Source organism: Stenella coeruleoalba (genome assembly GCF_951394435.1).
Source record: "Stenella coeruleoalba genome assembly, chromosome: 15".
Taxonomy (NCBI): Eukaryota; Metazoa; Chordata; class Mammalia; order Artiodactyla; family Delphinidae; genus Stenella; species Stenella coeruleoalba.
This window is the reverse complement of record NC_137161.1, coordinates 23458712-23474209: the sequence shown is the minus strand read 5'-3', so window position 1 is coordinate 23474209 and position 15498 is coordinate 23458712. Positions and strand designations below refer to the sequence as shown.

The 15498-nt window shown below is 44.6% G+C and overlaps 1 pseudogene across 1 annotated transcript in view; it reads right to left on the bottom strand.

The window, feature by feature from the left end:
• Positions 1-15498, bottom strand: part of LOC307198033 (fer-1-like protein 4) — a 48044-nt pseudogene that overhangs the window by 17575 nt on the left and 14971 nt on the right. Inside the window, exons 18-30 of the transcript in view lie at positions 8317-8468; positions 7188-7345; positions 6913-7030; positions 6557-6687; positions 6259-6432; positions 5695-5811; positions 5439-5600; positions 2859-3053; positions 2440-2718; positions 1445-1487; positions 1254-1354; positions 1044-1181; positions 819-937 (exon numbers count right to left, since the gene is read on the bottom strand). The product of the transcript in view is annotated as a fer-1-like protein 4 (transcript). The remainder of the gene's footprint in view (positions 1-818; positions 938-1043; positions 1182-1253; positions 1355-1444; positions 1488-2439; positions 2719-2858; positions 3054-5438; positions 5601-5694; positions 5812-6258; positions 6433-6556; positions 6688-6912; positions 7031-7187; positions 7346-8316; positions 8469-15498) is intronic.

Genomic DNA, 15498 nt, shown 5'->3' with positions numbered 1-15498 from the left:
GGTCTTGGTTGTGTCTCCCACCTTGTATAGGCTATTAGATATTAGAACCTAAGACTTGGGGTCCAGGTATGGACAAATCCTCTCAAGAGAATCTGACTTCAGGGCTTGTTCAGGGATTCCTGCTGTTTTCTCATTTTGGCCCATTGGGAATTCCCTTTCTTATGAGCTTAGCATTTGTTTAAAAGATTGTTTATCTAGCATTTCTAGATCTATTATATCAAGAATTTATTTCAGACCATCTGGTCTGCAATGTTGCTAGAAGTAGAAGGTCCAGATGATGTCTACTCTCTGATGTATGCACTAGGATGCTTACATTATGGTAGAAGAGTGCCACAGAATGTTTCTTGAAATTACGTCTTAGTCAGAATGCCTATATTTAAACTAGATAAAAGTACAGCATCTGCTCTGTGCCGGGAGTGAAGGGGTAGCAACCCACTCATTCCCCTCTCACTCCCTGAGATGCCTTTAAGGAAACTGCAGGGCCCTGTTGAGCACTGTATGAAAACTGCAGCAATGGGAGGACCTGTACAAAGGTATTTGATGACAGGCCATCACAAAGCTTTAGAGTTGTGCTCTTCCTGGAATTATACTCCCCATTCTATGAGACTAGAACTACAAATAAGGAATTAGGGGATCTAAGCTCTAAATTCAGGTTCTGCCGTGAGCAGGATGTGTAACCCTGTGAAGTCTCTTAAGTTTGTGCCTAAGATTTCCCATCTGAAAAATGAAAAAGCTGGACTCTGATCCCTTCAGTCTGTAGGTTTTGTGTACATTACCTTTGCTGGAGTTAGAGGCGTGCCAGGCCAATGGCTGCTCACCTTTACAACATATACTCTGACTAGGAGCTTGATGGGCCGATTCTGTGTGGGATCCCCCTGGAGATCTGGGGATCAGAGAAGGACACTGCCTCTGATTCAGGGTAAATGAGGTAGGAGCCCTGAGTGGGATGGGGGGATATGGAGCAGAAAAAACACTGGTAAGACAGTCTTCTTCCTGCATCCCCACTTGTGCTCCCTGGTCCCCCATTCCTTCCCGAAACATACCTTGAACTTGCCCACAAGGTTTCCAGACCCTTCTTCCTCTCCATCTCCATCCTGACCTCCTTGCCCTCGATACAGGGGAAACACATTCAGCCAGTCTTCAAAGTGGTTAAACTCTTCTTCCAGGGAGCTGTTGTAAATCTGAAAGGCGAGGGCCTCAGTGACAGCTCGTCCAGAATCCGAGCAGAATCCCCTCTTGCAACACCCAGTCACCTTCAGAGTGGCGATTGCTTTTTTCTGGGACACAGAGCCTTTGACTTCAGCCTTACCCTGGTCTTGGGCTTCCCCATCCACAGAAAGGAGATTGCCCCCATCTGGGAACAGCAGAAATGCCCCGTTAGAAATACTGGTGTGGGGGAGGGAGGGAGACACAAAGAGGAAAAACAAGAAAGCCAATCTCTTACCTGAATCCCCAACATCATCCATTTCATCCTCATCAAAGTTGGTCTGAAATCAAAGCGCAGGTCAAAGATTCTTCCCTACCCTTTGCCTCCTTAATCTACCCCTTTTCCAGGATAGGGAGTTGGAAAACTTTAGCTCAAGTTCCAGCTGGGTAAGCCACTTGCATTTTCAAAGCCTTAGTTTATCATATAGTCCTGATATGTAACCACCAGGTACATGTGGCTGTTGAGCACTTGAAATGCATCTGGTCCAAACTGAGATGTGCTGGAAGCATAAACTACACACCAGATTTTAAAGACTAGTATAAAATAAGATTATAAAATATCTCATTATTGAGCTTTCCCTGGGGGCACAGTGGTTAAGAATTCACCTGCCAATGCAGGGGACACGGGTTCGAGTCCTGGTCCGGGAAGACCCCACATGCCGCGGAGCAACTAAGCCTGTGCACCACAACTACTGAGCCTGCGCTCTAGAGCCTATGCTGCACAGCAAGAGAAGCCACCGCAATGAGAAGCCCTCGTACCGCAACAAAGAATAGCCCCCACTCACCACAACTAGAGAAAGCCCACGCACAGCAACAAAGACCCAACACAGCCATAAATAAATAAATAAAATAAATCTATTAATTAAAAAAATCTCACTATTAATTGTTTATAATGGTTACTTCTTGAAATGATACTATAGATATACTAGGTTAAATAAAATATATTATTAAAATCATTTTCATCTGTTTCCTTTTACTTTTTTTTAATGTGGCTACTACAAAAGTTAAAATGACATATGTGGCTCACACGATATTTCTGTTGGACAAGACAGCTCTAGATAATGGAGTAAATAATCCCCAGCTTCTCAAATTGTTGTGAAGATGAGAAAAGATGGCTGTAACAAAGAGTTCTGAAAAACTGTAGAGCTCCATGTTTGATGAGATCCTTCTTCTTACCATTTACCCTCCTCTGTCTCCAGCCCCTCAACCCGCAGAAGCCTGCTCTGCTCCCACCTGCCCCTGGAGCTCCTGCAGAGATGCATAGTACTTGGACCACCAGTCGAGCTCTTCAGGATCTGGGATGTCCTCCTCCAGCTCTGGGCCTTGATTCAGGAGGCCTCCCAGAGGGAGCTTCTTCAGAGGAGCCTGAGGGAGCAAGAACTCAGCACCTCTAACCTAGCACCACCCCAAGCCCCGCCAGTCCCTTCTCCACCCATCCCCCATACTCCATCACCTTTAGGAGCCACCTGAGTATCCCCACTTCAGCCAAGAAGGGATCCCGGGACCTCTGTTCTGAGAGGGGATAAAAGACACCAGGAGGTCAGGTAAGTAGAAGCCAGACTCAGTGCTCCACTGGAGGGTCCCCTGGAGCCATCTCAGCCAGGAACCAGATGGACTTCTGTCTGGTGGCCCCTAAGGGGAAAGCCCCCTACCTTGAGGTACCTTGGGCACCAGGTCCCCTGTCTCCTCCTCTCCTTCCCCCTCAGGGGGATCCTCCTGACTCCAGAGTGTGACTCTCAGCATATGGGGGACAATGTGGGAACCCACGAGCACTGTGCGGCCAAAGGCCCAGCGCTCAATCACCAGGATGCTGAGGGGGGCTGCAGATAAGGCTGCTCTGGCAAGTCCTGGGGGTAGGGAGAGAGGACCTGTGTCTCTGCAGACTGTGGAGGGAGGAGAGGCAGCAGCAGAGATAGATGAGAAAACGGTGTAGCTAAATACGCATTCAAAGCCCACAGCCTCACTGAGTCATCTCTGGTGAGTCATTGCTTTCTGAACCCATTTCCCAGCTAAAAAGGGGACACAATCCTGGACTGGAAAGACTCTTGTATCAAATGATATAAGAGTACAAAAATTCTTTGGAACCTACAAAGCGCTATCAGAAATATGAGGTTGTTGTTGTTATTATCATTATGTAAAGGACCAATGCTCAGTTTGCTAATATAGATTTAGAACCATAAAACTACGTATGCTCTTTAATCCAGAAATTCTATATCTATCAATGGATCCTAAGCAGGGGGCAGGAACAACAGTTATAATACTGTATTGTTGGCTTTATTTTACATATATGTGACAGTTACAGCACAAAAGGGGGGAGGAATGAATGGAGTTATAACGGAGAAAAGTATTTCTATTTTACTGGTACTAAATGAGTATTAATCTGAAATAGATTGTGAAAAATCAGTATGCATACTGTAATCCCTAGAGCAGCTACTAAGTAAATATCAACTAAGGAATTAAAGCAGTATACTAACAAATATCTATGTAATACAAAAGAAGGCAGTAAAGGAAGAACGAAAAATATGAGACTTATAGAAAACAAATAGCAAAGAGGCAAATGTAAATCCAACCATATCAATAATAACATCAAATGTGACTGTATTAAACAGTTCAAAGACAGAGATTGTCAAACGGATTAAAAAAAAAGACGCAACTACATGCTGTTTAAGAGATGCTCTTTCGTGAGATACATATAGGTTGAAGGTAAAAGGATGGGGAAACATATGCCATGCAAATACTAACCATAGAGAACTAGAGTAGCTATATTATCAGACAAATAGTCTTTAAGACAAAAAAGAGAGACAAACTAGAGACAAACAAGGACATTTTGTAATGATAAACAGATCGATTCATAGGAAGTTATAACAATTATAAATATATATGCACCTAACAACAAAAACTGAAAATACAAGTAAAAAAAGACCAAAAAATAGGGCTTCCCTGGTGGCGCAGTGGTTGAGAGTCCGCCTGCTGATGCAAGGGACACGGGTTCGTACCCCGGTCCGGGAAGATCCCACATGCCGCGGAGCGGCTGGGCCCGTGAGCCATGGCCGCTGAGCCTGTGCTCCACAACGGGAGAGGCCACAACAGTGAGAGGCCCGCGTACCGCAAAAAAAAATAAAAATAAAAGACAAAAAAATAAAGGGAGAAACAATTCAACAAAAGTTGGAAACTTCAATACCATATTCTCAATAATGGATAGAACAACTAGGCATAAAATTCCCAAGGAGGCTTTTTTTAGGAAAGCTTGAATAATACTATCAACCCAACTTGACCTGACTGGTATCTGATATAGAACATTCCACCCAACAACGAAGCATTCACATTCTTTTCAGGTGCACAGTGGAGAGAAGGGTGTTTTCCTCAACTTGCACTATGAAATGGGAAATGAGAGGAACACCCCCTAGAAGTTCAGCGAGCAAAGTGCTTTCAGTTTCATCATCTTATAGCACAATGAAGTTTTCAAACTGAAAACTGCTGCATGTGAAACAGAGACATGAAATAGTGTTGCGTTTTGTTGTTGCTGTTGCTGTGCTCCCCCTTGCAGTCGGGAACCACTGTGCTTTGTCCCAGTCCCCGCCTTGCCCCCCGCACAGCACTCTTCAGATTACAAAGCCCTTTCACCAAGATCCTTTCTTTCATTGGCTCCTTATAGCACCCTTTCGTCCCTTTTTTAAACAAACAAACAGAAAAACTAAAGCTCAAATCAGACAAGTGATTTGACAGGCTCCTAAGTGACATTGCCAGAATTTGACTCCAAAGCCCATACTAGAGTACAGTAATTACAAATTAAACAAAGAATGTATTTGTCTTCATGGCCCCTGGTGTCTCAGATTCCTTTGGACTCACACTTCATGACTTTTGGCTAATCCACTCAATCAACAGAGCCAACAGAGCACAACCAGTTCATGAATTAATCCAGGGGTCAGCCAATTATTGCCTGTAAACCAAATCTGGCCTGCTGTCAGTTTTTGTAAATAAAGTTTTATTGGAACTGCCATACTCATTCATTTCCTTGTCGCCTATGGATGATTACATGCTATGATGGCAGAGTTGAGTAACTGCAACTGAGACTGCATGGCCCACAAAGCCTAAAATATTTACTATTTGGCGCTTTATAGAAAATTTGGTGACCCCTGGGTTAATGTAATATAACCAGCCGGGAATTCACCATCCCACTGCCCTCTTTCATTTCTCAGCCCAGACTTCCGGCCTCCAGCCCATGTCCTCACCACTGTCAGATGCCTGACGAGCTCAGTGAAATTGGGGTTCTCACGGTAACTGGTCAGGACCTCGGACTCCACTCGCCGACCGGCCACCTCCAGCACAACCTGGGGCTGCTCCACCTCAAACAGATGCACACGGCCAAGGCCCCTCAGACCCCAGAACAGTACCTGGGGTTGGGAAGTGGGAGATTCAGGGGCCTGTACCTGACTGAAGGACACCCAGGTGTAGGGAAGGGAGGAGGATGTGAGTGCCTGGTGCTACCTCAACATGGAACTCCCTAAGCAGTGGGCGCACATGCGGTGGCAGGGATAGGCGTCCGGAGAGGGGCTCAACCAGGGCGGTCAGGTCCTGGGGCTCCACATCACTAGGCACTGAGGGCTGAAGGGAGCAAGAGATCAGAGGTCAAAGAGGAATCAGGCCAAAGGAGGGAAAGCCTGGGCTCGGGGAAAAGAAATGGAGGACTGCTGGTGAAATATAAAACCAGAGGAACCTGGCAAGGCTGGATTGATGGGAGGGGGGTGTCTCAGGAAACAGCCATGTACAGGAAGGAGGATGGGTGTCTGAGGCATGAGGGTCAACCTGGGCTTGGGTTCTCTGGGGTTGGAGGCCTGGCAAGGTGAAGCTAGTGTAGGTCTTCTTCAAGTGTTACCTGGAGTCAGGAGGTCCAATGAGGCGGTCCCAGGACAGACCTGCAGCCTGCATTCTCTGGGGGTAAGGGAGTTGGAGGGGTAACCCTGGGACATGCCCACATCCCTGGAGCTGGATGACCTAAACAAATAGCAGAAGCGATCCACGGTGTGTCCAGCTAGTCCACAGCACTCTGACCTCAAGTCAACTACTGTAGTCCAGTTCAATGAGTTCAAAGGTGGCGATGAGCTCCCCGGCTGCCCGGGGCCCCTTCCTCAGGGGGAAGAACTGCAACTCAGGATGCTGGTAAGGGTCCTCCATCAGCTTTACCCTCAGGGCGGCCAGCGTCCTTCCCAGGAACACAGAGGGGCCCTTCGGGGAGCAGGGCAGTGAAGACAAAAGTAGAAGAGGCTCAGGAACCAGGGGAGGGCACATCAAGACAAGAAGAGGGGATCCTTGGGGGTGGGAACCCAGGTGGAGCCCAGGCCGCACTCACAAACTTATTATGGTCACAGACATTGACAATCACTAGTGGGGTCTCCTCCTGCAGGTGCTCCCTCAGTCCACGAATAACTGATCAAACACCACGAGTTCATCCTACAGAGGGCTCAGCGTCTGCTCCAGGACCTTGAGGGCCATGCAGGGAAGGAGCCAACAGCAGTTGTCAGAAGAACTCCTCACCCCTAAGACCCTCTCGTTCTACGCCACCCCCTAAATCAGAGCAGTCTGATCCAGTATCCTGTCCTGAAAATCCAAGGCAGGAAGAGAGACTTAGGGTCTTGGAAAAAGCTCAGCCTCCACCCCGCCTTGTCTCCCAGTGCCCCTCCAGCAGCAGCCCAGCCCAGCCCTCACCCCTGTGGTCTGGCACTGGGTAGAGATGAGGACTCGAGCAAAGGGGTCCGAGAGCCCACTGTCATCTGCTGCTAGCATACGTCGGGCCTGGTACAAGAGAGCCCGGAGCTGGAAGTAGCTGAAGTCTGGGGTGGAGAGAAGGAAGGGGTCATGTTAGCTCAGGGACCACTGGAGTCCCTGACCCCAGACCCCTCTTATCCGAACCCCCAGCTGAGCATCTAGCCCCACACCTCAGGCAAATAGAGAACTGGCCCCGCCTGCCCCACGCCCCGCACTCCCAGTCCCGGTCCAGGCTGAGGGGCAGCCCAGCCGAGGGCTCAGGCAGCAGGTCCGGGGGGAGCTCTGAGGTGCAGGCCTTGGCTTGCTTGCCCAGCTCCAGCCCCAGGAAGAGCTCCAGCTCGGCAGGGACCTCGCCAGCGGCTTCCCCAGGTGCCTGCTGCGGGGAGGAAGCATGTTAGGGACCACCTCTTATTACCCCAGCTAGGCCAACCATCTTGCTCCTCCAAGGCAGGCCCCTACTCTCTGCATCACCAGATCCTTAATCCAAAGAGTACTCCTTGTACCCCACCCTCCTCATGCCCTCTATCCAATGCCCCATCACCCTTAAACTCCCTCTCATTCCCTATCCCTCCTGCCCCAACACTGTCACGTCCTATAGCCCAGACCCCAGACCCCAAAACTATGCTCTGAGCTTGCTCTCCCCTACCCCACCCTCACCCATCTGTCCCCTCATCCCCAGCACATTTAGATTCCCCGTCCCTTACCCCTGTGGTCACAGCTTCTCACCACTAGGGAACCCTGCTGGTGTCTCTCCCAGGGACACCTCATTTACAAATCTTTTGCCTCCAAATCAGCTGTACTTATAAGGAACTAATTAGTCACACTCCCATTTTCATAGCCCTGCTCATCTGTCAGAGCCTAGTCAGCAAAAGGGCCAGTTCAGGCCCAGAGATGACAATATTTGGGGTTTATCTCACGTCAAAGCTCACCTGGGTAAAGGCACAATCTCCTTTTGGCACTTTGGATAATTAAAAAGAGTTTGGTACACTTTAAAAAATAATAATTTTAAAACAATTTTAAAAGTTAAAAAAATTTTAATTAAAACATTTTTTAATTGAATAAAATTTAAAAACTTTTTGACCGGAAACTTAATTTAAAAAAATAGTTTGGAGGGAATTCTCTGGCAGTCCAGTGGTTAGGACTCCACACTTTCACTGCTGAGGGCACGGGTTCAATCCCTGGTCAGGGAACTAAGATCCCGCATGCAGCATGGCGTGGCCAAACATTATAAACAAATAAATAAATAGTTTGGGGACCTCTGTTGCGCTCCACCCCAATGTCTGTGCTGCCCTATGAGCCTCAGCCCATTCTAGTCCCAGCACCCTCGCCCCCGGGACCCCTCACTGTGAGCAGCAGATTCTGGCTCTTCCCACAGTCCCGGCCCCGTTCCTCCTCCACCACAGAGAACAGCACATCCTGGGCGGGATCCGGGCCCAGGCCACATGGCGCCGCCCACTGAGCTTCCAGACCAGCACATCCAGGAGGGATTGCTGGGGCTGCAGGCAGAGAACTGGGTTACAGAGGTGAATCTGGAGTTGAGATCATCTGCTCCCACAGCTGCCACTGGATGGACGGACCAAAGTCCATCTCCAGCCCTGACCTCCCCCCCAACCCCAGATCCATCTGGCCACCTGCCTCCTGGACATCTCTCCCCTGTGGATGCCCCACAGGCCACATCAGACTCAAAAGTCCAACCTGACTTTTATTTTCTGGTCTCTCTCTCTTTTTTAAATTGTGTTAAAATACACATAACGTAAAATTTACCATCTCAACCACTGTTAAGTGTACAGTTCAGTATGACATTCACTTTTTGTTTTTTTTTTTTTTTGGCTGCCTTGGGTCTTTGTTGCTGCACGTGAGCTTTGCCTAGTTGCCGCAAGCGGGGGCTACTCTTCGTTCTGGTGCGCGGGCTTCTCATTGCGGTGGCTTTTCTTATTGCGGAGCACGGGCTCTAGAGCGCAGGCTCAGCAGCCATCACTACCGCCCACTCCGGAACTTTCTTCATGGCAAAACTGACACTCTGTATCCGTTAAACACAAAGAGACCAAAAAGCCCAACTGCCACTTTTGAAGAGCCTGGAGCAAAAGCAAGGGGGTCGGGAGCAAAAGCAGCGTTCTGCGCATGCCTCCTGCACACCACACCACCTAAGGGGTGGGCAAAACACCTAAGCCGCCCCTCCGGCCCGACCCCTAGACACACCCCTACCCTCACCCCATATAAGGAACAAGCTCGCCCCGCTTCGGGGAGCGAGCCAGCAAGGGAAACTTATTTGTTGTCACTGCCCCCTGCTGCAGCAGGGGCCCCAATAAAGCCTTGCCTGAAAAAAAAAAAAAACCCACTAACTTTCCATTTCCCTCTCCCAGCCCTGATAATCACCACTCTACTTTCTCTCTATGAGTTTGACTACTCTGAGTACCTCATATGAGTGGAATCATTTGTCCTTTTGTGACTGGCTTTTTTTCGCTTAGCATAAGGTCTTCAGGGTTCACCATGTTGGAGCCTGTGTCAGCCTGATTTCCTTACTTTTCCCTCCTCTCAACCTGCTCTCTCCCCAGTGATCCCCACTGTGTGCCCATTCACATCAGCTAAGTATTTGAGCTGGTGTCAGCCTTCTCCTCCAACATCTAATCACCAAGTCCTGCCAATGTCCCCCTTCCTCACTCTCTTAGATCAAGACAGTCCACTCTTGTCCAGACAACTGAGACAGTCTTCCTGTCTTCAGTCTTCCCTTCCAACTCATTCTCTCATGAATGGCTGGCTTGCTACCATCCTCTGGGTCTCAGTTTAAATGCTGTCTCTGCAGAGAAGTCTTCCCTGACCACCTTATGTAAGCTGGTTCTCCCCTGACCCCTTAGCTTCTATAACATCTTCTTTAGCAATATCTACAGATCATCATTATTTTTCTCATGCATTTAAGATGCATAATCTATCTCCCTCGCCAGAACATAAGCCCCAAAAGGGCAAGAAACATGACAGGGGTGGATCCCCAGGGTCTCATACAGAGCCTGGCATAAAATAGGACTTCAAATATCATTGAGGAAGCAAACAAACAATAGCTAGAACTGATCACTCTAAAGCTGACCCTCTCCTTCCCCTATTTAAAAATCATCATGCCTTGTAAATCAATGAAGTTACACCACACACAAAAATAAACTCAAAATGGCTTGAAGACTTAAATATAAGACAGGACAACATAAAACTCCTAGAAGAGAACATAGGCAAAACATTCTCTGGCATAAATTGTACCAATGTTTTCTTAGGTCAGTCTCCCAAGGAAAGAGAAATAAAAGCAAAAATAAACAAATCGGACCTAATCAAACATACAAGCTTTTGTACAGCAAAGGAAACCATAAACAAAATTAAAAGACAACCAACAGACAGTGAGAAAATATTTGCAAATGATGCAACCAACAAGGGCTTACTTTCCAAAATATATAAACAGACCATACAACTCAACAACAAAAAACAACAAACAACCCAATGGGCAGAAGACCTAAATAGACATTTCTCCAAAAAAGACATACAGATGGCCAACAGGCACATGAAAAAATGCTCAAACATCACTATTATTAGAGAAATGCAAATCAAAATTACAATGAGGTGCCACCTCACACCAGTCAGAATGGCCATCATTTAAAAAATCTACAAATAACAGATGCTGGAGAGGGTGTGGAGAAAAGGGAACCCTCCTATGCTGTTGGTGGGAATGTAAATTGGTGAAGCCACTATGGACAACAGTATGGAGGTTCCTCAAAAACTAAAAATAGAGTTGCCATATGATCCAGCAATTCCACTCCTGGGCATATATCCAGACAAAACTCTAATTCAAAAGGATACATGTACCCCAATGTTCACAATAGCACTATTCACAATAGCCAAGTCATGGAAGTGACCTAAATGTCCATCAACAGATGAATGGATAAAGAAGATGTGATATACATATACAATGGAATACTACTCAGCCATAAAAAAGAATGAAATAATGCCATTTGCAGCAACATGGATGGACCTAGAGATTATCATACTAAGTGAAGTAAGTCAGAAAGAGAAAGACAAATACCATATATCACCTTTATGTGGAATCTAAAATACTGCACAAATAAACTTATTTATGAAACATAAACAGACTCACAGACATAGAGAACAGACTTGTGGTTGCCAAGGGAATGGGGGGTAGGGGAGAGATGGATTGGGGGTTGGGGATTAGCAGTTGCAAACTATTATATATAGAATGGATACACAACAAGGTCTTACTGTACAGCATGGGGAACTATATTCAGTATCCCGTGATAAACCATAATGGAAAAGAATATGAAAAAGAATATATATATATATATATATATACACACACACATATCTGAATATATGTGTGTATATATATATATTTATATATGAATCCCTTTGCTGTACAGCAGAAATTAACACAACATTGTAAATCAATTACACTTCAATAAAATAAATATTTTAAAAAATTATCAAAAAGAAAATCATCATGCCTGACTTCCATCTCCAGTAATATCATGAGCTAGGAATTAAGACCTACCTCTCACTAAAACCAACTAAAATGACTTGAAAAAATATTTTTAAATATTTATTAAAGGCAGTGGTGAGATAATAAGAATGAAGAATTATCATACTAAGCCCTGAATGAAGACAGGAATCCAGGGAAGTTAACAGAGCATTTCAGCAACTTTTGCCACAAGGGCATTTGCCAAACCTGGCAACCCTGAGCTTTTCATGACCTGGCAGTGAGTAAAAACAATATAAAGAGCTCAGATACCATTCAGAACAGGAGTCTCATAGGAGATATCTCCCCTCCTTAAAAACTAGAACCCCAGAGAATCACACCTTCAGGATAAAGATAAACCATAATGGAACCTGCCCCACTTTCTCACATCCAGTGATCAACAAAGAGAGTTGTCTGGCTGAGTGTAGTGGAAGGTGGAAATTGTCCCTGAAAAGAATAACCACAAGCCAATTTTTTTCACTGTGCCTGGGTGTTGCTAAACATCAAATTTCAGTTTAAGGTGATCAAGGGCAGAAGCAAAGTCATATGTTTTCTGGAAGAATGTACCTTTATTCCAGGACTCAAAGAAGTCCCACAAATAATTTTTTGAGGAAACTATAATGAATAGTTCACAGTTTAAAGCAACTAAGCAGAGAAGGAAACAACCATGAGGAAGTATCAGCAGAAACAGAGAGTGAAAACAAACCCTCAAAAACTGACTACTGGAATCATCTGACATTATAAAAACAGCTCTGCTTACTATTCTTAAATGAAACAAAAGACAAACCTGATAAATACTTACTGGGAATAATAAACAGTGAAAAATAACACAGCGGATTTGAAAAAAAAAGAACTTACAGAAATTAAAAGTGCAGGGACTTCCATGGTGGCTCAGTGGTTAAGAATCCACCTGCCAATGCAGGGGACAGGGGTTCAAGCCCTGGTCCAGGAAGATCCCACATGCTGCAGAGCAACTAAGCCTGTGCACCACAGCTACTGAGCCTGCGCTCTAGAGCCTGCGAGCCACAACTACTGAGCCTGTGTGCCACAACTACTGAAGCCCACATGCCTAGAGCCGGTGCTCATCAATAAGAGAAGCTGCCACAATGAGAAGTCTGCACACTGCAACGAAGTGTAGCACCCGCTCACCACAACTAGAGAAAGCCCACGTGCAGCAACGAAGACCCAACACAGTCAAAAATAATTAATTAATTTTAGAAAAACAAAACAAAGCAAAAAAAATGTGCAATGATTGAAATGAAAAATTCAACAGAGGAACTTATACAACCTCTTGATTTTCAATTAAAAAGCCAAAGCAATTCAACAGGAAAAAGAAATCTTTTCAACATATGGTGCTAGACTATCTCAATGTCCATATTTTAAAAATAGGATTTTGACCCATATGTTACACCATATGCAAAGACTAACTTGAGAACAGTTAGAGACCCAAATGTAAAATCTAAAACCATAAAACTTTTAGGAGACTATCTTTATTCTCCTAAAAGCATAGGAGAATATCTTTGTGGCTTGGAGGTAGTAAAATTTTCTTACACAGGTAACAGAAAACAGAAAAATTAGTTAAAGTAGACTTCATCAAAACTCTCTGGAGATATTATTTATTTTAGCCTCTACTGTTCTTTTATACAAAACTCCAGGTACCTAATGAAAAATTATAAGAATAGGAAAAGCAAAAAATGTGACCCATGGTCAAGACAAGAATAATCAATAGAAGTAGACCCACAGATAACCCAAATGTGGGAACTATTAGAAAGCGATATTAAAATAACTGTGATAAAAATTCTAAAGGGTCTAGTGGGAAAAGTACAGAGTTTAAAGTGGATAATTTCAACAAACATAAGAAAACTGGAGCCAGATGGAAATAATTGAATTAAAACATGTGATTGGAGGCTGCAATATACCACTTTCAATAGTGGATAGAACACCTATACAGAAGATCATTAAGGAACCAGAGGACCTGAACAACATTATAAACCAGCTAGACCTAACAGAGATATATAAACAATGCATCCAACAGCAGAATACACATTCTTCTCAAATGCACATAGAACATTCTCCAGGATAGACCATATAGGTCACAGAACAAGTATAATACATTTTAAAAGACTGAAATCATACAAAGTATCTTTTTTTGACCAAAGTGGAATGAAACTACAGATCAATAATAGAAAGAAAACTAGAAAGTTCACAAATGTGTGAAAATTAAACAACACACTCTTAAACACCGCATCGAAGAAGAAATCACAAAGGAAATTAGAAAATACTTATAGGTGAATGAAAATGAAAATGTAACAGCAAAACTTATGATATGCAGCAAAGATAGGGCTCAGAGGAAAATTTATAGCTATAAATGCCTACATAAAAAGAAGAAAGAGGGTCTTCCCTGGTAGCACAGTGGTTAAGAATCTGCCTGCCAATGCAGGGGACACAGGTTCGATCTCTAGCCCAGGAAGATCCCACATGTCGCAGAGCAACTAAGCCCATGCGCCACAACTACTGAGCCTGCACTCTAGAGCCCGTGCTCTGCAACAAGAGAAGCCACGACAAAGAGAAGTCCACCTACTGCAACAAAGAGTAGCCCCCGCTTGCCTCAACTAGAGGAAGCCCATGCGCAGCAACCAAGACCCAACACAGCCAAAAATAAAAACAAATAAATAAATAAATTTATAAAAAAAAAAAGAAGAGAAAGATCTCAAGTCAATAACCAAACTATATACCCTGAGGAATTAGAAAAAGAAGAGAAAACTCAACCCAAAGCTAGCAGAAGGAAGTAAATAAAGATTAGAGTGGAGAAAAATAAACTGGAGAATAGAAAAACAAAAGAATCAATGAAACCAGAAGTTGGTTCTTTGGAAAAATCAACAAAATTGATGAGCTTTTAGCTAGACTGACAAAGAATAAAAGAGACAAGATATAAATACCTAAAATCAGAAATGAACATGAGGGGCTTCCCTGGTGGCGCAGTGGTTAAGAATCCGCCTGCCATTGCAGGATACACGGGTTTGAGCCCTGGTCCGGGGAGATTCCACATGCCGCAGAGCAACTAAGCCCTGTGTGCCACAACTACTGAGCCTGTGCTCTAGAGCCCACGAGCCACAACTACTGAGCCCACATGCCACAGCTACTGAAACCCGCACACCTAGACCCCATGCTCAGCAACAAGAGAAGCCACCGCAATGAGAAGCCTGCGCACCGCAACGAAGAGTAGCCTCGCTCGCAGCAACTAAAAAGAAAGCCCGCTCTCTCTCTCTCTTTTTCTCTCTTACTCCTCTTCCTCTTTCTCTTTCTTCTCTTTCTCTTTCTCTTTCTCTGCTATATGAGGACACAACAAGAAAGCAACCATCTGCAAGCCAAGAAGAGAGCTCTCACCAGAGCCCAACCACGCTGGCACCTTGACCCCAGCCTTCCAGCCTCTAGAACTGGGTTGATGATGAAAAGTTTGGAAACTTCTGATCCATTTTCATGTTCCTGCTTCGAGAAGTGCAGGGAGCAGCTTTCAGATGGAAAAAGTTGCCACGAGGACCAGAAGTAGAATAAAGGCATTTATGTAAAAAAAAAAAAAAAAAAAAAGAAAGCCCGCGCACAGCAACGAAGACCTAACATGGCCAAAAATAAATTAATTAATTTTTTTAAAAAAGAAATGAACATGAGAACATTCCTAGAAACATAAAATTTATCTAAACTGACTCAAGGAGAAATAGAAATCTCAACAGACAAAACAAGAGATTGAATTAGTAATCAAAAACCTCCCAACAAAGAAAAGCTCAGGACCAAATGGCTTCACTGGTGAATTCTACCAAACATTTAAAGAAGAATTAACACCAATACTTCTCAAGCTCTTCCCAAAAATAGAAAAGGAAGGAACACTTCCTATTTCATTCTGTGAGGCCAGCGTTACCCTGATATGAAAAACACACAAAGATACCATAAGAAAAGAAAATTACAGAATAGTATCCTTTATGAATATAGATATATCCCTTAGGAATAAGTTCTGAACAAAA